Here is a 23445-nt window from a genome sequence, read left to right as displayed (position 1 = left end):
CACAGTTACCTGATGCTCAACGACAGGTTCACCTGCTAAGAAACATGTCCTCGGGCCATGTCATCGCTGTGCCAGCATCATAGGGTGAGCGCACGCAGACCAAGATGGCACCATCTCACTGGGCAACAGCCTTGTGGGACCGTGTCAGGCAGGCATGGGGAAGCCTCACGCAGCACCTGGCTGCACCTGGCTGCACCTGGCTGCCCTGGCTCAGTCTCTCTGGAGAACCCAGAACAGTACCACGCCCACAGGTATTTCAGGACTGGACAAACGCCACTCCCCGCAGAAGTCACCCCCGTCCCCAGGCAGATTGCCACTCTGCCCTCAGGCAGCGAGCAGTGAGCACAGGGCCCTGCACACCTTGCAGCTGTGGTCAGGGCCTGACGCTGCTCCGGCTCAGCCGGCGCCCTGTCCTGGGCTGGCAGCTGCAAGGCCATCGGGCCCTGGACGGGGTTGGACTCACAGGTGCTGCTACTGCTGCCGCTGAAATTTCTAACCATCCCAGGCCAGTGAAGTACAAAGAGTTCCCTTCAGTGTGAAAGTCTTACTTTCGAATCTCACTTGGAAAAAGTCTTCATGTCCAAGCTGAATGTGGGATTGGTTGGAAGATAATTGAGAGTATCTTCCTCCCGGGATTTCTCTTTTAAGCAAATCAATAGATCATTCAGATGCTTTAACATAGATTAACCAACTGCACCTCAGCCGCGGATCTGGATGGCAGAGCCAGGGCCTCAGAAATCAAAGGAAAAGCACCAGGACAAAAACTGCCACTGTGCATTCAGTGTCCCCAGAGAGAGGAGCAAGGAGACAGGGGCGCCTTCCTATCTACCCACATTCGAAGAGGTATTGGTGGGAAATTGCCCACCCGACCAAAAGCATTGCCCAGACCTGTGGAGCCGATCAAGAGAAGCAGAGAGGCGCAGGTCAGCACCTCCTGGTCAGACCATGACGAGGAGAGGCAGCCCTAACCCTCCAGGGAGACCAGCACGCGGAGGGACTCGCAGCCCGAGTACAGTTTGCCCTCTCACGTCCAACGACCAGAAGCCAGCCAAACACATAAAGCCATCACTCCGTGTGCTACGGCAAGCGCCGAGCAGGACAGACCCCAACGAGGGGAGGAGATGGGGCCCAGCCGACATCGCCTGGCTCTCCAGGGCCGCAGCCTGTGCTGTGGATGAGGACGGGCTGGGCACCGGCGTCCCACGGCCCCTCCCACCAGTGCACGGCAGCAGCGGCATCCCCAGCGGAAGTCCTTCCAGCACAGCGAGGAAAGCGTCGCGGCTTGGCAAGCTCTTCCAAAGGAAAGAGAAGAAGAGATTTAAGACGAGGGTCCCCTGGTGCTAAAAGCTGACCAGGACCGCCCTCAGAAAAAGAAAATAGGAGGCAAGAAAATCCTATAAAAGAAAGTAGAATAAACAGCTTCTCAGATAAACAAAAACTGGGAGAATTTGTTACCCCTAGACCTGCCCTGAAAAAATCATAAAAAGTTTTTAGGTAAAATAATAATAACAGTACCAGGTAAAGACGGGTCCTCAAGGGAATGAAGAACGGCAGAAATGGTAAATATGTGAACAGAATCAAAACACTTTTTTCTGATTTTTAAACTTTCTTTTAAAAATTGACTCTGCAGTGAAAATACATATTCGGAGATTTATAACAGAAGTAGAAGTAAAATGCACAGCATGACGTGCTCACCGGACAAAAGGAAGCGGTGACTGTGCGCCACCATGAGGCTCTGCAGGACAGGGCAAGGGCGGGGCTCGCACTCGGAGCAGAGCCTGGTGAGCTGGAGGCACCAGCTGCAAACTCCAAGGCAACCACTAAACATTGAAATCAAATGTCACAGGCAAAATGCCAATATTGCAGACACAGCAGAATAGTAAAAAAATAATCCAAAATAAGGCAGGAAGAGAAAGGACAAATTAGAAACGAGGTAGATTCAGTCAGCAGGGTAGATTTAAACCAACCACGTTGATACCCGCATTAAGTGTAATTGTCACTCAGGACCTGATCCGTCCACAACAATCTTCTTTGAATCTAAAGGCATGTAAAAAGAGTAAAATCAAAAAGGATGGAAAATGCGTGCCATGAAGTGTGAGCTGTAGCAGGGATAAGAGGAGACCATCCTGATGGTAAGTGGGACAGTTCATTAAGGAGGCACCTAGAAACAGCTGCAAAGTGCACAAACACTGACAGACCTGCCAGGACACACTGAGCCACTGCCATAACGGGAGATCCCAGGACTCTTCACAGAGTGGCTGGTACAACCTGTGGGCACCACACCAGTGAGGGCACAGAAGACTCAGGTAAACAATGTCATCAACCAGGCTGGGCCCAGGTGACACTAACAGAACCCTCCAACAAGGACAGCAAAACACACACAAAGCCCCCACCAGGACAGCACACACACTGGGCTGTACATCTCCCTCTGCCTTAAAGAAATTACAGTGGTATTAAAACACAAATTTTATAAAAACAATTAAATTAGAAATCAATAAAATATTAAAATATTTGGGAAATCTCCCAAATATTTTAAAATTAAACAATATACATCCAAATAATCTTTGGTTCAAAGAAGAAATCCTAAGAGAAATTAGAAAATGAATTATGTGGAATAAGAAAAGGAAATTATCAAAACTTGCAAGATGCAGCTAATGCACTATATAGAGGAGAATTCAGAGTTTTAGACGTTGACATTGGAAAATTTAAAAGTTCAACATTGATGAGCTTATGCTTCACTTCCAGAAGTTAGAGAAAAATAACACTAAATACAAAGTAATTAGAACAAAAACATAAAGTTTGTAGCAGAAATAAAGTAGATAAAAAATGGAGAAAATGAATAACACAACCCCCTGAAAAAAAAGAAAAATGGAAAATCAATAAAACCAAACACTCATCTATCTCAGCTGATGAAGACTGTGGAGAGGAGAGCAAGCTTGCAGGGTCAGGAAGGAAAGATGTGACATTACTACAGATCCCAACGCGGTCAGAAGATTAACACGGAATAGTCTGACATCGTGCCAATGAATTCCTCTGCTTTGATAAAGTAGACAAATTCCTTGAAATACTCAAACTACCAAAACTGACACAAAAAGAAATGGAAAATCTGAACAGCCCTGGAACTATTAAAGAAATTAAATTCACAACAAAAATGCTTCCCACAAAAATCACTCTGAGTTCAGGCACTTCCCTGAGGAATTGTGTCATGCAGTAGGAAAAAGTAAACCCAATTCTCCTGCATTACCTTCTGGTGGGGGAGAAGAACCACATCTTAATTTATTTTATAAACCCAGCACTAACCATTGCTAAAACCTGGTAGACACACTCAACCTAAGTAAAATGTCACACAACGTCTAGAACTACTGAAACACCCACCACACTCCATTAACATGTACAATTTTTGGTTTTATGTATCAACTAAAAATACATTAAAACTTTCTTAACCTCTTAAAGATGTTATTGGATAAGTACCAACCAATATTTTCCATGAATATAGATGCAAAACCTTTAGAAAAATTTTAGCAAGTCAAATTCATCGATATGTTAGAATTGGATTCCAGAAATGCAAGCTTAATTTAACATTTAAAAAGTAAGGTAATTCAATATGTTCATGGGATGTAGGGGAAACTCTGCTTCTCCGTAGATGTAGAAAATCCAGTGACACTGTTTAACCCGTCTTGATAACATGTTCTGTGAAGCGGGAACCGAAGAGAACTCCACCAGATGACACAGGCCTGCCAAGGACACAGCCACAGGGTCCAGGCAGAGCGCAGACCGCCTCCCCGCGGGGCGCCAGGCAAGAGCAGCCAGTCCAGCGTCCATCGCTGCCGCTCAGCAGGGTTGGGCCTGGCTGCTGCCGGGAGCTGAGAGGCGAAGGACAAAGCTCCAGACTGCGCACCGTCCTCACTGGGGGACCCCTGCTGCTGTGGCCCCGGGAGGAGCCCCACGACCCTGGAGCACTCGGGCCCCACGCAAGCCACGCGGGTGCAGAGGGCTCCAGGCACTGCCCACTGCCCAGAGCGCAGCGGGGAGGAGGAGGCTGCAGGTGCAGGAGGGTGTCCCGCACAGGGACCTTGACCAGGCACAGGGAGCGCTCCTCAGGCTCCACCCAGAGGACAACAGGAACGCAGGCCAGGTTGGAAAGGCCGCTGGTGCAATGGCCCGTGAGCACACCCAAGGGCTATGGGAGAAAGACAAACCTGACCATGACCATGCGGGGCCACACCTCTGTGTGTGGACGGGTGAAAATAGAGTGCCCAGCGGAGAGGACGGGAGTTAGCAGGCTCGCCTCAAGCTCCTGGGCCTCCCCGTGGCCCCTGGCACTCCTGATGTAGCGCCGGGTGGGCTGCCTGGTGGGCAGGCACGGGCTCTGTCCGCGTGAACCCACCATGTCCCCTGGCCTGGCCGCCAGCCCTGCAGTCTGGCTCTCGCCTAGGGCCTTGGGCTGCCTACGACCAGCACACCCTAGGACCTCATGGGGCTCCTTCCTGGGTGGTGGGGGCAGGACACGCCGGCAGGGAAGGCAAGGGGATGTGACAGCACCCCCGCTGTCAGTCTGTGATCCTCGCCAGTCGCTGGTCCACTTACCAGCTTGTGCTCGGCAGCCACTGGCTTAATCCCTAGCCCAGAATTTTAACTGCTCAGCGATTGGCCCGATCATCCTTAGCCGGGAAATTCAACTACTTCAGCGGAGCTCCCTGCCATGCGCTCTCTCTCTCTCCAGGGCAGACGCTGTTCCTCTGCCTGATAAAATCTCTTGCGTGAGTTCCCGTCCTGAGCAGTTTGTCTGGGCGCCTTTCACTTTTCACCTGGTCTTCTAAGGCTAATGACCCATCCGTGCTCACGACAGCTGCGTCCATCTGTCCATCCGTAGAGCCAACCTGGGAGTGGGCTCAGGTGGCTGAGGGGAGGGTGAGCAGAGTGCTGCAAACCCACGAGGGAGGGTCGCTTCCAAGAGCGCAGGGACGCACACGGCAGGTGGCAGGCAGCCAGCAGCATCCAGCAAGCACGGCAGGCGCAGAGCAGCCACTGGCCCCAACAGCACCAGGGAAGGAATCCAGACGCAGCACCGGCCTCAGGGCTCCAGCAGCGCAGAATTCTAGAACAAACGCCTCTGGAGCACCCACCAGCAGGTCGGGGCTGCACAGGACTGGAGGCCAGCATCGAGACTGACCCAGGAGAGTGGGGGACGTCTGTGTGATGGAGATACTCTGCATTCTGCGGGTGGAGGCTGCGCTCAGAGACATTTGCCAGAATCCATCCACTGCACATTTGAACGGAGAGCGGCACGGTGCACACAGTATCCCTTAACCCAGTGGCTTGCAGTGACCGAAAGAAGATAGGAGTGGTCAGTAAACATAGGAACCATGCTCAGCGCCATGGGGTCAGCGGAACACGTGTCAGAGAGAGGAAGAACATCACTGCACACACACGGAGGCCAGATCCAGGAGGCCAAGAACCACCAACACAGTGGGGGCTGCGCCGACACCTAGGGCGGGTGCGAAATTCCCTGCGTTTCCTTATGAAGCCCAACAAAACCAGGACTGGACTTTCCATTTCCAAATCTTTACCCAAGAAAAGAAGTGGCATGTCCACACAAAGCCTTTTCCAGAAAGTTTACAGCAGTGCCGTTCATAACTGCTGAAAGCTAAAAACAACCCAATAACCATCAATGGGTGAATAAAAACAAAAGATGAGGGACTGGGGAGATAGCTCAGCTGGTAGAGGGCTTGCCTCGCAAGCACAAGGCCCTGAGTTCGATCCCCAGCACCGCAAAAAAAAAAAAAAAAAATGATGATGTTCACACCAGCAGAAACCAGCCTCCAGTCAAAAGACCAACCACAGGAACCGGGAGCGCACAGGAGCCCGACAGAAGCCAGACACCACAGGCAGGTGCCACAGGTTCCATTTGTGCAGAGTTCTAGAACAAGCAAATCTGATCCCCAGAGATCACCTCAGCAGGAAGGATGGCACGATTGCTCAGAAAGAGGCACCGAAGAAATTCCTGGACTGAGATTCTGTTAATTGAGTGTGACATGTGTCAGAACTCACTGATCCATATTCTGCATCCTGTTTAATTTATTGTACACAAATTATACTGTCATGATAAAGGACCAGGAAAAAATTACAATCTTAAAATATGAGGAAGAAATAAGTCTAACAAAATGTAAGAGGTCTTTATTCAGGAAACTATAAAACATTATTGAGATAGCTAAACTATGCAACCAACTTAGAGGCCCTTCAACAAATGAATGGATTAAGAAAATGCAGTACATATACACAATGGAATATTACTCAGCCTTAAAGAAGAATGACATTATGGCATTTGCAGGTCCATGAATGGAATTAGAGAATATCATGCTAAGTGAAATAAGCCATTCCAAAAAACCAAAGGCCAAATGTTTTCTCTGTCAAGCGGACGTTGATCCATAGTGGGCAGATGAAGGAACTTGGATTGTGCAGAGGTGAGTAGGGGGTGGGGAGGACAGTAGAATGAGACATTATACCCTGTAGGCACGTACAATTACACTACTGGTGTGACTCAGCACCATGTACAGCCAGGGGAATGAGAAGTTATGCTCCATGTGTGTACAATGTGTCAAAATGCATTCTACTGTCATGCATAAGTAATCAGAACAAATTTTAAAAAAACATTATTGAGAAATGTCAAAACCCTCAGAAATGGCGAAAGCACACTTGCGTTGGTTGCAGGGCTCGATGGTGCTCAGGTGTTGTACCTCACCTTTACAGACCCCCGGCGGCACCAACCAAGGTTCAAAAGAGAATTTCTGAGGAACTTGGAATGTTAGTTTTAAATGTTTCATGAAAATTCAAAAAGCAAGAAGAGACCAGATCCTGTTGACCAGTCAGAGAACTTGAGGGTGCTCACTCTGCCACAGGCCACAGATCACACAGCTTGGAATCGCAGTCAGGGCAGGGCCTGCAGCCATGGAAAGGGAGGGAGCCAGACGCAGACCCTGCTGAGCCCTCCTGCTCTGCAAAATAACCAAGAGGCGAGGCTCTGAGTCCACGGTCACCAGCATGGGGGCAGGGGGCAGTCAAATGACGCCAGCTCCCTCAGACACAAAAAGCAATTCCGGACAGACCAAGATCCACAAGCAAAAGTCAAAACACTTAATAAAGCTTTTAAAAGATGTGAGAGAACATCGCTGTGACTTTCAGATAGGAAAAGATCTTCCAGCAAGATTGAAAATGCAATAACCATAAAGGAAAAGTTGGATAAATTTGCCCACATAAAAATTAAGTATTTCTTTTCGTCCAAAAACACCAGCAAGAGAGCCAAGAGGTGAAACCAGCATTAGCAGGAAATATTTGCAGCACATATAACCGACAAAGATCTCATATATAAAGTAAATAAGCCACTCCTGCAAATTCAGGTGGAAAGTGGGTCAGACGCTTCAACAAGGCCATCCCGAAGTGCTTGGTCACCCACCAGGGCGAGCTAGTGACCAGGAAAGCACATTACACCTTCAGTGAGAAGTCACCACAAACCCTCAAAAGAGCTGACTACCAAGTCCAGGGGGACACTCATCAGCACCCCTGTGGGGGACTCCCGGGAGAAGGTCAGGGTGCCTCAGATCATACTCTGTGGCCAACAAGTGAGCTCCCCGGTTTCCATCTAGAGGGAAAATCTGCATGAACACATGGAAACCCTAACATTCTTCAACAGCAAAGCAGATAAATAAATCTTGATACATGGCAATGAAAAGCAGTACTTTCCAGCTGCACACAGCATAATGGATTAATCTTCAAAACATGGCACTGAGTCCAACAAGCCAAACACAAATATACGGACTGCGTCATTTCATCTACATAAATATTTAGATCATGCAAAACTGAGCCACAGTATTTAAGGGTACCTACCCATGTGGCAAAGCTGTGGCATGTTATTAAATAAAATAAGCTACATAATCAGGAAGCGACTGCTTAAGAGGCGGAGTAGATAGAACACAGCCCTCGTGTCTGCAGGTCTTGCCTCTGTGGCTCCAGCCAACCTCCCATCCAGGATATTCAGGAAAAAAATAAAAACCGTTCTTCTTAAACGTTATACAGACAATATTCTTCTTGTCATTATTCCCTACATAATACCTTTCCCTGCTGTCTAGGCTCGTTTCCAGCATGCCAGGCACTGGGGTGGTCTGGAGATGTTGAAGTGTACGGCAGCTCTGCACCAATCAGCAGGCTGTGCTAGACCCCGAGGACTTCTGCGTCCATGGGTCTGGTATCTGCGGGGACCCTGGAACCAGTTTTCGATAGGTAGCAGGGACACCTGTGTTTACTTTGGTGGCAGAAAGGGGAAGGGCAGGGGTTGTCCTGGTGGCCGGTGGAAGAGCAAGGCAGGTACCAGTGGGAGACCCTCCAGGGTCAAGGAGGTTGGCTCCTAGGTTGGGAGCTGGTGTAGCCCACCTGCGTCTGGTCACCATGCTCCAGTGGAACAGGAAGACAGGGACCCAGGAAGCAGGGGGCAGACGAGTGGGAGGCAGGAGAGACACCCTGGAGGGATGGAAGCCAGTGTACATGGAGACCTTAGGTGAGCCCTGGTGACTTAAGTGACCCCTGGTGACTTAGGTGACCCCTGGTGACTTAGGCAAGCTCGGGTGGACTGAGAGAGCTCAGGTGGACTTAGCTGGATCTTGGTTTCTGTGCAGTTCATCCAACAGAATATGGGTCCAGGACAGAAGCTGAGGAACACAGAGGAGGGGAGGGGAGGGTGTTTTCTGTCTGGCCCTTTCTCCTTCCTAAGGGGAACAGGAAGCAGGCCATCGGCTCACTCTACCAGGGCTTTGGAAGCACTGTGGCTTCTTGACACCCTGGGACCGGAGCTGGAGCAGATCTTCCAGGCCCACCCCGGCTGCCTGGGGGGCTCTGCCCAGAGGTACCAGGGCCTGGGAACCGGGGAGACCGGGGACGCACAGAGGAGAGCACTGTGCCCGCAGCACCAAGTCTCTGAGGAGAGACTGTAGAGGAATAGCACCTCGGTCTCCAAAAAGGAAAGCGGACCCCGCCTGTGAATGAAAGTCTCCGCGGCCACGCGCACCTGGACGCGCAGACAGTGTGGCTGCTGAGAGGGAAGGAGGAGAGTTTACTCTGAAAACTCCAAGCTCAAGTTCTCTCTGCAGAATACGCCTACGGATCTGAAGTGGTGAAATAGGGAACTCAGTAAACACCAGCTGCCCTGCATCCAGCTGTCTCCAGCTCCCCCCGAGAATCGGGTCAGACTCCAGCCTGGCTCCTCACAGCAGGCCCGCCACCGCAGGAGCGCTGGGTTGAAGCGTCGCAGTCACAGGGCCGGCTCTGCAAATGTCCTGAGGCAGTCACCGACTTCAGGAACAGCTGACCAAGGGCATCTTTGAGCACCAAGATGAACTTAAAAATTGCAAGAAATACATGACAATATGAAGATGTTTAATAATAGAGTTTATGGACCCAAAGCAAAAATGTCATCTTTGGAAAAAATAGGAAACAACTCACGGTGCTGTTCAGTGGGGGTTCTCATTGGTTCCTAAGGAAGAGTTATGAACATTCTGGAAGCACCATCTGTAGACGGCAAGGAGAACGTCATCATTATTTTGAAATATTTGATATAAAAAGTTCAATTAGATTCAAAATCCATTTTTATCATCACAAAAAAATCCCAGCACTGTATTTGTCAACGGGAGAATAGGGTGGGTTGGGAGGTTGGGAGACTGAGGGCCCCCAGGTTCAACTTGGAGACTCGCCTGTCTGAGTTCTGGTTGATGGTGGGCAAGATTCTGCCACAGCCCTCAGTGACCTGGGGCAAGTCCCTCCAGCCACCTGCTGGAGTTTCTTAGCAGCCAGGGGGAGAGGAAGGGGGAGGGGGAGGGGGAGGGGAGGGCGGGAGGGGGCTCCACCCAGGAATTCCCTGGGGCCATTTCAAATACAATACCCTGTGGCAGGCGCAGCACCTGATTCTAAATTTGGGGAGGGTTTTGTTTTGGAGTCTTACCTAGATCCGCCTTCACTCTCTCTGCCACTTAGCGTTTCTCTTCACACTGCCGGACACTAAGTCTGTGGACGTTCACCAGCGTTTGCCCTCCTGAGTCCCCGCAAGTGGCCGCGAGTGCCCAGGTCTGGCAGGACGTGAACAGGGCTGAGACTTCCCAGCCACAGGCCTGGGGATCGGTAGCTGGCTCCAGACCAGGGGTCTGGTCTCACCTAGAGGGCCTCCCTGAGCCTGTGTCCTCGCTCGTGACGAATGACCTAGGAGAGCCTGGTCAGCACCGAGTGGGCAAGCTCATGAACCGGGCCAAACACCCACTTGATCCTCACCCAAGGCCACTCTGCAGAAGACAAACACCAGAGGGGCAGACGCGGGCCACTTAGGCGGACTGCCGCATGCACCCTGTGACCAGGGGCCAGTCTGACCCCAGCTCGCCCACAGTTCACCCACGACTCTGCTCTGGGGGACATGCCTGGGGCCCGCTGGCCTCCTATTCACAAGCAGACACTAGCCCAGGCTGGGTCCCCAGGGAGCACCTGGCCACTGGCCACCCCAGACCCTGCAGCCCCACTGCTCAGGGGCGGGGAAGGAGCGCCTGGGCCACAGACAGTGACCGCTCCCTGCCAGGGCCCCTCCACTCACCCCCAGCTCGTCCTGCTCCTGCCAAAGCCAGTCCCATGGGCCCTGCCAGGCCGCAGCAAGCCCCAGGGCCCACGGGCCGCCTGCGCACCGGGCACCCGCTGGCCTGGCCGGACACTTTGGTTAGAACATCCGTCCCAGCCGGCGTCCCCGCCCCCAGAGGCCCCACCTAGGGCAGTGTGCACCCCACACCAGCAAAGAAAGAGGGAGTGCCCGGGGGACTAGGAGGATGTGCCGGGGCAGCCAGCGGCCCCCGGCACTGGCTCAGGGACAGAAGCCCCCAGGCACCTGGCCTGCAGGGAGGGCAGCAGCCTCAGCCCCGTGGAAGTGGTGGGGCCCGGGCTGCGAGGCACCGTCCCACAGCACCCGGCCTGGCAGATACTCCCGCAGGCCCACACCCCAGGACTCACGCTCCCCTCTCCCTCAGGGGCGTTGGCCAGGGGTCACGGTGCCGCCTGTCCAGGGCACAGAGCAGGCAGCCCGCTCCTCGTCCTGCTGCTGCCTCAGTTTCCCTGGTGCCTGGGCTGGGCGCTGGGCCAGGGACTGAGTGTGGCCTGCGTCCCCTCGGGACAGCCTCCCTCTCGCAGAGTGAGGCCCAGCGGCACCGCCCTCCAGCCCCAGCCCTCTGTGGGCCTCCGACTCCAGTCAGAGCTGGGCCACCGTCCCCAGGGAAGACGGGACAAGGCCACACCTGCTGAGTGGCAGGGCCACCTGAAGAGCCCCGAGTCTCTGGGGCCCTGAGGAGGCCCGGCGTTGCTCTGGGGGAGTCTCAGGGGGCCCCGGGTGCCGCGGTCCTCTCTCGCCTTCGCCACTATGAGCAGCTGTGCTGGTGCCCCCGCCCTGCAGGTGAGGAACTGAGGCCCGAGAGGCACACTGGACGGGGTAACGAGCCTGGTGGGATTGCTGAGCACCAGGAGGCAGGCAGCCTGGCCAAGACCTGCCACACCAGGCCCTGAGCCCTGCCTAGCTGCCCGCAGCACCTGAACATCCACCCGGCTGCAGGACCTGAGGGTCAGGCAGGGAGAGAGATGTGCCTGCTGTCACAGCGAAGCAGGCGTCCAGCTTGGGGAGGGGCTGGGGAGCCCAGGTCCCATGCCCAGGGCTCCGGTCCACGGAGGAGAGTGTGTGGTCTGCACCCCTGAGGCCTCAGGCAGAGCCAGGGATGGACAGCAGGCAGCACAAAGTCCCAGCTCCAGGGAGGGTGGGGCCCGTCTCACACACGCATGCCCACAGGGAGCTGGGGACGGACAGCGAGGACACAGTGCAGCAAGGGCCGGGCAGCACGCAGGGGACCCTGGGCCAGACCTGGGGTGAGGGAGGGCTGCGGAGGAAGAGTCGCTCGATATGCAGTAGACAGGGAGACCAGGGTGCAGCCAGGTTTATCCGTCAGCCTTTGCTGCCTGACAGTTGGTTCCAGAACCCAGAGGCCTCCAGCAGAGACCCCATCCCGCTCGGGTCCTCGGCTGACCAGGCTGGCTCAGCAGGGCAGTTCTGCACCGGGCAGGTGTCAGGGCCGGGACCTCCGTGAAAGCCAGGCGCAGGTGCTCCTGAGGGCTCCTCCTGGGCCAAGGCTGAGGACAATGGAGCCCCGTGCAGGGCCGGCAAGCTGGGCCTTCAGAAGGCAGACGTGAGGGCCGTCTCCTGGGTGGGGACGGGGAGGGACTAGGAAGAGACTCCCAGGGTGTTCCAGAGTGTCAGCCACAGAAGCAGAGGAGGCAACGCCAGAGGCAAGAGGAGGGCAGAGAAGAGGGTCCCCTGGAGAGCCGCTCGGGGAGGCTGCTGTTGAAGAGCAGCGCGCGCCGGCAGGAGTCGGGAGCGGAGGTACCGCAGCTGGCTCCCCGTGGTCTCGGGCCAGCCGTCCCAAGGCCGACAGGCACGGTTGTTCCTCCTCGGCTTTCCTCCGTCTGCCGTGCCTTCGGCACCCTGCTCAGCCCCAGTGGGGCTGCGGGGACCTGGCGCTAGGAGCCCACACTGAGCCCGGGTCACCAGCGGAGCGCAGCAGGGTCTCGGGGAAGCGCGCGTGCCGTCGACAGGAGAAGCTCAAGGTCTCCTCTCATCCCTCGGGTGCCCAGCGGTGGGGGCCTGGCTCACGCGCTCTCACTGCGTCTCCCAGCAGAAGCCGACCCCCACGCCGGTGTCTCTCACACCTATCATGGCAGGGCACCAACCGGTAATTAACTCCCCAAGCCTCCAGAGGAGACCAGTCTTCTTTGATTCTTGTCAAATCCCCTTAATTACGGCTCGCAATTGGCCTGCTCACAGACTCAGCCGGAGGGAGCCCGCCTGCCGTCTGCCGCTCTAGATGAAAAAGCGTAATGAGCCCCGAGTTTCCACAAAGAGGTGGACTTTGTGAAACGGACTCTTGCTCAGAGACCGGCGAAGGCCTCAACCCCACGCCCCTGGAGCCCCTGGCCACCAGGCCCTGCCCACTCGCTGCTCTGGCGCAGGGGAGAACTGCCACCTGCGTCACCTCTGTGGGAGCAGGGCCACGGAGCACAGCCCCTCGACAGGGCCCGGCAGCTCTCCCCTCAGGGCGGGCGGCCCTGCGACGCTCCCCGGCACACCTGGCCCGGTGCCATGTCCATGTCAAGGCTGGCCTGCTGGGGGACCTGAGGCCACAGGCAGCAGGAGCAAGCTGACCACACCGACCCTGACCAGCAGGCCAAACGTCCCAGCCAGGGCTGGCCAGTCCTGTCCCAGACCGGAGGTGGGGAATGGTGGCTGCCCCTAGGTGTGAAGGGGAGGTTGGCACCTGTGCCCGTCAGCTGGGGCAGAAGCCACTCGCCCCGGGACACCCTGCAGTCCCTCTAACTTCACTGAAACCCCTACAGGGTCCATCATGAGGGCCGGTGCTCGGTGAGGCCAGTGCCCAGGCGGTGACCCCGAGGCTGGCTACCCCACCTCTACTCCGAGGAGTGCCAGGAAAAGCACCCGCAGCCCAGGCCAGGACCCCAGTCACACCTCGAGTGGCCCCAGAGCAAGGGCGGCCTCTTAGCAGGACGGGGGTCCTTCTGATCTGGCCCCGCTGTGCCTCCCACGGAAACCCCCCCAGGCCCCCCACTGCCTTTCAACCTCTGCCCGGGCACAGTCTGCTCCTCGCCAACCCTGCCAGCTCCCAACAAGCACCCTCCCGCCACCAGCAGCCGGTCCCAAGCGCTCCTGCCACACCCTTCCTGAGGGCCCCTGGCCATCGCCAGTCCCGGCCATGTTCCCAGAGGTTGGCTGTGCTGCTCAGGCCAGTGGCCTCCTCTACCATGGCCGTGAGTCGGGACCCTCCTCGCTGGGCTGTCTTGGCAGGGGCGGGGTAGCGTACATGCAGAGGCGATCCAGGACTGGAGTGTGGACACCAGAGACCAGGCGGGCCCTCTGAAGGCAGTGTGGCCCCACAGGGCCCCTCCCCACCACCCCTGCTCCCCGCAGGTGGGATCCCCCAAAACCCCACTGCTTCTAAATCTGCAACCCAAAAGAGCAGTCGCAGCCAGGGGACCAAGTGGGGGAGGCCAGGACCCAGGCGACAACCCTCTGCCAAACCAGCACCCCTGGCAGGTTTTCCACCCCCACCGGCCACTTGGAGCTGCCTGCACACGGCCTCCCAGCCCGGCCCTGCGAGATCATTAGCCCATGGCCCACAATCTCTGCATTTTGAAATCCATCCTGAGCTCCCGCAACCCGCTGGGCTTCATTTCAAATGCCCTCGCTGGTCTTCCAAGCCGCCTTCGTTAATTCTCACGCCAGCCTGGGCGCTGCGCCCGCCTCTCCTCCCAGGGCCGGCTCGGCTCAGCCCTGCAAATTGATCGGCGCTCCCTCCTCCCCGGTGCTGGCACCACGGGAGCTGGTCCATGTGTCTGCGACCCGCAGATCCTCCTTTCCCTTCAATTTGCAGAGAGCTCGGCTCTGCTGCAGAGGAAGGTGAGGTGAGATTAATTGGCAGAGCCGAAGAGGACGGTCCTGCCCCGAGTGGGCGAGAGGCCGCGGACACGCTGAAGTTTAATTGGTTACATGTGACCCCATCCTCTTTTTTTTTACTTAATTCTAACTTTTAACATTTGAAGCCGCATCGATATTAATTATCACTGCCTTTCTCTGAGTCACCTCTCACCCGGGAAAGGCCACGTCCGTTTCTCACAGGGAGGAAGACAGACTTGCTGAGCGCCAGGCCTGGGAGCCACCTTGGAGAGCCTGCCGGTCGGTCGGCAGGTCCAGGCCTCGCTCCTTGCAGTGGGATCGGAGTCTCCAGCCTCCTCTCGGGCACAGGGCCGGGGCTGTCTCCTGTCCCATGTCTTTCTTCACATCTTCATTTCAAAGGGAGGAGGGACAAAAGAAAGGACCGGCTCTAGGGAAGGGACAAAACCACTCCATTTTATCCTCAATTCCTCTGGCATTTCTCAGGAGTCTGGAAGGATCCTTCTTGACACTCCCAAGGGGTGGAATCCCAGGGTGGCCAGCAAGGTAACAGCCCGTGGAGCTGCTATGAGAGGCGATTTTGAACTGACCCATGATCTGGGAGCCACTGGGCAGAGTGCCTGCAGCAGAGCCCTCCTCCGTCTCGGTGCAGGTCAGCGAGGGCACCGGCAAGGGCACCGGGGAGGGCACCAGCGAGGGCACCGCTCAACCTCAGAACAGGCACCGAAGAGCCTGTTGGACTCCCGGGCCAAGCGGACCCGTGTGTTCACGGGTCCCCCTCCAGCCACCGTGCACAGGGATGGACTGCTGCCCTGCAGGGCTGCTGCCCGGTCCCTCTGACCCGTGTGCCTCTACAGCACATTAGAGAGGCTCAGGGACCCTGCAGTGTGGCTGAAGCACAAGCAGAGAGCCACACGGCACCAGCCTGGCCTCCTCCAGGCCACGCAAAGCCTGGCCCAGGCACGGGGGCCTCCTCCCCAGAGCCGCTGGGGCCAGATGCCATCACCAGAGACCAACGAGCCGAGGCCGAGAGGATGGACCTTGCCGAAGGGCAGGAGGGAGGAGAAGGAAAGGGCTGGAGGGGCGGGCGGGGGTCCCGGGCTCCAGGAGGGACCCAAGCCAGGCGTTCACCTGCCTCCCCAGGACCAGGGCAGGAACTAGGCCCTCCCCCCAGGGCCTGGCCCTGCGTCCCCGCCCTGCACCCAGAACTGCTGCACGTGACCTTATTTGGAAACAGGGTCGTGAGGTCATTAGTTAAGTCAGGCCACTGGGGAGCAGGTGGTTCAACGTCCAGCGAGTCTGAGGCTCAGCAAGTCAGAACACCGCGTGATGACAGAGGCGGCCGCGGCGAGGCAGCTGGGAGCCACAGGACCCCGAGAGCTGCCCACCACGCCAGAAGGCGCAGCAGAGCCTCCGCCAGAGCCTTCAGGAAGGCACACGGCCCCAGCACTTGGAAGCCGCCCCAGCCTCCAGAGCAGGGAAAGGGCTTTCCACCGTTTTAAGCCACAGACAGGCGACAGCAGCCTGAAAAGTCAGCGCCGAGTCTGTTGTCGACGTTCTGCTGACCTCGGGTAGCAGCTCAGGTGACGTCCATCCTGAGGACACGCAGACAGAGGTCGCCAGGTTTCCCAGGGTGGTGGGCTGGCAAGCAGGAGGACGGGCCTGGAACCAAGCCCGCGAGCCCTGCTCCGTCCTGCACCCCGCAGGGCCCCCCACGGCCCGCAGGGACAAGAGCACCAGCGCACTGCCCGATGCCCAGTGCCCACGCTCATACGGCACTGCAGAGGCTCCTCGGGCCCGGGAGACAAGCTGGGCCCGCAGTCAGCTGTTTGCAGAGCGACAGGAGGGTCGGGATGGGGTGCTGCAGTGTGTCACCCAGACCAGGCGCTTGCAAGAGCCAGGCCCTGGCGACACAGGACTGCCCCGGGCAGCAGGACCGGGGCCTCTGGTCAGACGTGGGAGCCTGAGCTCACAACCTGCTGCTGGCATCTTCCTTCCCAGCAGGCCCCTGGGCACCTGCCTCAGGTCTCAGGCCTGACTCTTCCAGAAACTTCCCTCACCCGCAACAACACGCAGCCCTTGGAGCTGCCTGCTCTAATTGCGGGCAGCGATTACTCCCACAGTTTCAGGGCCAACAGCTGGGCTAAGTGGCCGTCCCCAAAAGCCATTTCCTGCCTGGCTGGGTACAGAATGTTCTTCCCTCTAAGTAAAATAAACAGGTCTGAACTGTCGGGCCTTTCTATTTGCCTCCTCTGAAGCCTTCTAGCTCCTGGGTTTTTATACAACTAAGATTTATAGCGTCTATTCTCCGCAGCGCAGAGTCCCAAGATAATGTTAATAGATGGCTAGTTTTGTCAATAAATCCCTCCGGCGGTGGAGAGAAATATCTATTTCAGATGAGTTCTCCAGAGCTGCCTCCACGCTCGGAGGTTGGAGGGCACGCAGGCCACGTCTCCACTCCACACGGGCTGGCACTTCTGCCCGCCCTCCTCTGCTGCCCAGAGTCGCCGAGGCTGATGGCTGGGGTCCGGGCAACCCCTGGCAGATGCCCCCAAGGTGGTGGATAGAAGGCCACTCCTGTCTCAGGGGCTGGAGCCCAGAGGAGGCACTCAGTGGCCAGCTGCCGGGTGACAGGTCAGTCCCACAGCGTGTTCTCCCTCCTCCTGTCCCCACCAGCCCAGGGCCACCAGGAAGCTCTCAGAATCAGCACTGGCCACGCCCTCCCTGACACCTGTGCCCAGGCTGTGGCTGTCCCTGGCCTCGCCCCTCCCTGTGGGGCTGCTGGGCATCCCCCCTCGGCCTCTAGCTTCCCCGTCCATCTGCACTCATGCTGGAGGCTGGGCTCCCTGAGCAGAGCCCCCCGGCACCCCAGGTTTTCCATCCAAAGCAACGCAGGAGATGGGCCACAGGTCTGAGTGGACCCCTGGGCGTCGCAGGGCCTCACTGCAGCCCCCTCCAGCCCCGCACCTCTCCTGCCGAGCACACCTGGGTTCCTGAGCCCTGCACAGAGGCCCTCTGTCCAGTGTGTTTACAGGGATTCAGGTTCATTCAGGGCTGACCGCACGCCATGCAGCTGTCCCTGCTAGGAGGACAGCAGTAAAATGTCCCCTGGGGCCTCGTGGGCGAGACCAGCAGAGCTCCCGTCACAGTCAGTCCTGGCCCACTGTCGGCTCCTGGGTCACGACAGCTGGGGGACCCCTGTGCTCAGCCTCTTGCCTGCTTGACCAGGGCTGCCACACTGGAGGGACACAGGCCAGAGTGCAGGGGAGGCGCAGAGAGAAGCAGCCAGCTGGAGTCTCTTCTTGGAGAAAAAATAAATCATGAGCATCAAAACTCCCCGCTCAGCATGACTCGGGGGTGGAGAAACAGGAACACAGAGGTCACCATGAAAGGGAACCTCTGCCGGCCAGGCCCCTGCAAGGCCCTTGCGGCCACACTTACACTCTGACCTCGTGGCTCCCCAGGAAGCGGGCCCCAGCATGGGCCACCCTGCACAATGCAGCCCAGCACCGAGGAGGGCAGGAGACCCGCCCACGCCCACCCCGCTGCACCTGCACTGGTGCCCGGCCAGCGGACGGCACAGACGGGGCGGAGCTGGGACCCCAGGAGCCGCGTGGCTGGCCCGGCCCTCCAGGGGCCGGCCAGGGTTCAGCCGCAGTGCCTGGGGTTGCAGCCTGGATCCACCAGCACCGACAGGCCCTGCCACCCTGGAAAGGCACCGAATCCCTTGGCGCCTGAGTCTCTCCCTCTGGATCTGGGTGGCGGTCATCCCTCTCCCCTGGTGGCTCCTCAGCAGGTCCCCCTGCTTGCCTCACGTGGGGAGTCTTATCCTCCGCGGGGAAGGGCCTCAGGAAGACCGCGCAGGCTAAGCTTGAAGAGGAAGCCGGAGCCGGAGTCGCCGTGGTGGGTCATAGAAGTCACGGGCCAGCAGTGGCTGGCAATGGCCTTGGCACTCTGTGTCCACCCTGTCCCTCGCGTCATTGTCAACACACAAGTGGCTCTCTTACTTAAATTCGGTTGAGATGGTCAGCTGCTGTGGTTCACCTCCTTGGCAGGTCCGGAGGCCCAGGCAGTCCTGGTGGCTGGCCCTTCCTCCTCCTGGACGGTGAGGCCCAGGTGACCCCTCGAGCCCAGACCTGCTTCCCTCGCCTCCTGATCCCAGGCCCTCCCTCCCACCGCCCCCCTGAGCCGCCCCAGGACCTGCCTGATCACTGGCAGGCCCTTGGCCCTCCTGGGCCTCCCTGCCACGCCCTGTCCCTCCCGTGTGGCTTCTGCCTCCTACAGGCCCCACGCTCCCTCAGCGCAGCCCCCCAGACAGAGCCAGGAGATGCAGTAGCAGCAGCGAAGCCAGCATGGAGCCTGGCACAGAGGGTCTGTGGGAGGACGCAGGATGGGTCACGGGGGCAAAGCGACCCGGAAGGCAGGAGGGAGAAGGACCAGAGCTGACCCAGCACTGCCGCCCTCCCTCACCAGACTCCCAGGAGCTGCTGGCTGACCTGGCTCACAGCTGGGGCTACCCTGGTCAGGATGCAAACGCACCAGGGCAGGGGTAGGTAAGAAGAAGGACTGACAGACGAAACGACAACGGTCATCAGTGATACATTCAGAATCTGGATTCCAGTGGCTGGTCCTGGGCCTGGTTCTTCCCATGCATGTGCTGTGGGGGATGGAAAGGAGGGCAATGGGTAGAAAGAGTGGAGAGACGGGCAGAGGATGGATGGATGCATGCATGCATGGATGGTTGGACGGACTGACAGGGGAATGGGTTGTGTCTTAGTCCATTTTCTGTTGCTATAACAAAATGCCTGAGACTAGATACTTTATAAAGAAAAGAGTTCACAGTTCTGGAGACTGAAAAACCAAGATCAGGTAGCCCTACCAGTTTGGTCTCTGGCAAGGGCTCCATGGTGGACAGCATCACACTGGCAGGAGCACATATGGAAGAAATCCCATGTGAGACAGGAAGCCAGAGAGACTCAGAGGCCAGGACAGAGCTTTCTAAAATCCACTCTCCCAGGAACAAGTCAGGGTTCCTCAAGAACTGATTTCTTCCCAGGGTATCGCCCCAGTGACCTGTCACCTCCTGTTAAGCCCCTCCTCTCAGAGGCCCCATCAACCCCACCCCTGCCACACTGGGGACCAAGTCTCCAGCACCTGAACTTTGGGGAGCAGACTTGACCCATATCCTCATCAGTGCAGGTGACGGGCAGGAGCGAGGAATGGCTCAGAGCTGGCCAGTGGGCAGGGGGACAGGCGAGGTGGGTGAGCAGCAGGCAGGACTGAGGTGCCTGGCCTGGGCAGAGTCAGGGGCACTGGCCACGCAGGGCTGGGAGGCCAGCTGTGCTTCCTGCATGCCGAGGCCCGCAAGGCCCTCGAGCCCCAGCACATGCGCACACAGAACGTCAGGGCAGAGCCAGGAACGCCAGGAACCCGGCAGCCAGGAGGAAGCACCCAGCTCTCCTCCCACCACACCCCCCTGCCGGGTCAGGAGCTGGAGCCCAAGGCCAGGACGACGGAGGCTGCAGGGGGACACCAACGGTCAGATCTGGGCCTTGGAGGCAGGAGACAGTCGACATGGCTGCAGAAAAGGCACAGCTGTAGCGGGAGCCCGGGTGGCAGACGTAGTGCCAGGCAGAGCAGGCCCGGCCCACCAGGGAAGGACAGCTGAGTGCGTCCCAGCCCAGGGCTGCACCCGCGGCAGCTCTGACCTTACGGGCACCCACGGAGGACATCAGCCACCTTGTCAGCCACAGCGGGTCGGGAGACGGGTGCGTGCCTCAGAGCCGGCAGGTGTTCCAAAGGTATGGACTTAGCACCCGGAGCCCCTGTGGGTGTCGGGGGGTGACCTGCCCAGGATCAGGTCCAGTTCCAGCACCCTGCTGACCAGGTCACTGCGCCTGTCTGAGCCAGGGCCTCACTGTAAAGGGGATTGTCCGTCGCTGCCCTGCAGGGCCCCAGGCTCCTGGGAGGGAAGCAGGTCAGTGGGGGGCATTGTCCCCGCAGGCTCCAGCCCAGCTCCCTCCCCCGGCAGCCCTCATGGACCTGTCTGCAGTGTCCTCTGCTGGAATGTGCCTTTCCCACGGTGTGGCTGGTGGAAACCCTCTTTCAAAAGGCCTGCACCCAAGGCCACTCTGCCCAGAAGCCCGGTGCCCTCCACCTGCCGCAGTGCCCGCCGCCCCTCCCGAGGTGCCTGAAGCACCATCCTGGGGTCACAGGTCATCACATGTCCCCACCCAGCACCAGCAGCCTGCAGAAGCCAGAGTTCTGGGGCCCACGCCCAGTCTAGCAGGGTCCACCCGTCCAGACAGCGAGCCCTGGGCTGCAGGAGCCTGGGGCCGCAGGACACAGAGCTGGGCTAGACACCAGGCACCAGGGACCTATGGGCATGGTCCTCGGATAGCCTCGAAGAGCCTCAGGGTCAGAGGGCCAGTGCTCCAGCTCGAGCCTTCGAAGGTCACAGACTTCACGCACTGGGGACCTTCTCCACAGGCCCGTCCCTCCGATGGATGGCCTGCCAGCAACGAGACAAATGCTCCCCGTGACTCATCAGGGCCCGTGGGTGCCCGAGACAGGCCTCCGTCCACCATGCGCCTCCGGGCACAGAGGCCGAGGTCACCGTCTCTCTCCTCTTCCTCTCCCACCCACTGTCCCCTAAGTGCTCCCACATCTGCTCTTTGCCAGGCACGAGGGGGCTGCCCTGGCCGGAGACCACCCACTGTCCACCGCAGGCTCCTTCCCTGACAGGTCTCAATGCCCCGAGAAGGACCACGGCCCGCCCCAGCCCTGCCCTTGGCGGGAGAAGGCCATGGAGGGAGGGCAGCGGGCAGGGCCGCCTCTGCCTGCCTGCCATTCGTGCCGGGTCTTCCGACGGAATTCCTGCCTAGAAGCGGCCGAGCCGTGGCCCGTGCTCAGTGCCTGAACCTCGAGAGGTCTCCCTGGGGACCTGGGGACACCAGCGGACCTGGGCGGAGGGCCCTGTCACCAGCTGTCCACCTAACAAGTCAGAGAACAGAAGGGGAGACAGAGATGAGAGACGGAGGAGACAGACCAGGGAGAGCGGAGGAGAGACGAGGGGGCGTGAACGGGCCTCCGCAGGGCTGCTCCCCTCCCCGCTGCCCCAGCCCAGCAGGTCCCCAGGCCCTGCCATCCCAGCGGACCCAGAGTGGACGCAGTGTGCCCGCCGTGTGATTCGAAGGGCTCATGCAACTCCCCTCTCCCCAGTGGCCCCTCGGTCTCTGCTGCACATGGTCCCTCCCTCCCGCCTGCGTCTTGAAGGTCGGGGCCTCGGACCTCAGAGCAGCCGCCTCATTGGCCTGGCAGAGCTTTCCTATGGCGTGGGCCGCTCTGCGCTGGCGAGGCCACCAAGGGGCTCAGATGGGAAGTGGGCAGCGTCACCCTCAGGAGAATCACACTTCCACGGGGACTGGGAGTGCTCTGAGCCACGCCCCACAGCCGCCCAGGAGCAGGGGCCTCACCGGGGCTCAGTGAGCCTGGCAGAGCCTCAGCGCAGTGGTCACGTCCACCTGTTGGTGGAGAAGGTGTCTTCACCCTGGGAAGGCTGAGGGGCTCCGCGGCGCGCATGGTCCACGGCACCCCCTCTCCAGAGAGCTCAGAATTAGGAAACAAGTCTGAGTCCACCTGGACGTCCTGGAACTAGAGGAGCCACCGGACACGCCTAGCAGGCAAGGAAGCCGCTTGAGGGGCTGGAGCTGGAGTCTCAGGGCACAGAAAAGTGAGCCTTGGTGCCCAGGGTCTCTGTCCATGGTGCCCATGAAGGCTCTGGGGGACCCAGCATGACAGGGACAGAGCCAGTGGGATGCAGGTTCTGGTCTCCACTGTCAGGAGACAGAGGGGTCAGGGGGAGCTTTGGTGTTCTGGGAAGAGGGACGGGACACGGCTGCAAAGCCTCTGTCCAGAGGGCCGCTCTGCTCTCTCTGAGCCTCGGGGCGCCCACGCCGTACCCAGGAGGTGCAGCCAAGGCCTTCTGGTTCCTGGGAGTCCTGGTTCCTGAGAGTCCCGGCTCTGCCTCTGTGGTTCTCCTTGGAATGGCCACCAGCTGGGAATCCCAGGAGCTCAGGGTCCCAACTCACGGAGGGGCAGAAGTTGAAACGGGACTCTGGGCTAATATCGAGGTGCCGGCTGGGCTGCCCTCCCTCTGGGGCTCGGGGAGAAGTAGGCTGCCTTTGCAGCAGTAATCTCCTCGTCGGAAGGGTTCCAGGAGGCAGGGCTCCCAGTTGTTAGGGGTGTGAGCTCTGGGGTGGCCGAGGCCCAGAATGATACAATGATTGTCAGGGTCATGTGCGTCTATACGCCGATACCCCGGCCTGGGGAGAAGCCCCCACGGCTCTGCACGAACCTGGGCTCCCCAGGAGCCCAGCCACACAGCCTGTTCTGGGGTTTCTGACGATCCCTTCCTCTTCCTGAGAGAATCACCCCTCTGCCTGGTGCCTGAAACCTGCAGAACGTCCCCGTATTAGCCAGAGCTCTCCGGAGGAACAGAATCAGCAGGAAGTGTGATTGTAAAAGGGATTTATTAGATTGGCCCTCACGACCAGAAGCTGGAGAGTCCACAATGGCCATCCGCAGCTGGAGAGCTGGAAGAACCAGCAGCTGCTCAGCCCAAGACTCAGAAGCCCCAGAACAGGAGATCAACAGTGCTCCCCTAGTCCAAGACCGAGGCTTCTGGAAACTCCCTGGAGAATCACTGGCAGAGGCCACTTTGGAAGAGTGAAGAAGGGAGAGTCCTATGTCCTCAGAGGATCGAAGCAGCCATCAAGAGCCCGTCCAAGAAGAGCCCAGCTGCATCTGCATCTGCTTCCTTGTTCTTCCGGCTATTATTCCATCCTACTGGGCGGTGCTGCCCACCCTGGGGGGGCCCCACTTCAGTTCCTACCCCACATGCCAATCATTCCTGGACACGC

Source organism: Sciurus carolinensis, chromosome 4 (genome assembly GCF_902686445.1).
Source record: "Sciurus carolinensis chromosome 4, mSciCar1.2, whole genome shotgun sequence".
NCBI classification, from domain to species: domain Eukaryota; kingdom Metazoa; phylum Chordata; class Mammalia; order Rodentia; family Sciuridae; genus Sciurus; species Sciurus carolinensis.
The sequence above is the reverse complement of the archived record's forward strand: the minus strand, read 5'-3'. Positions refer to the sequence as shown.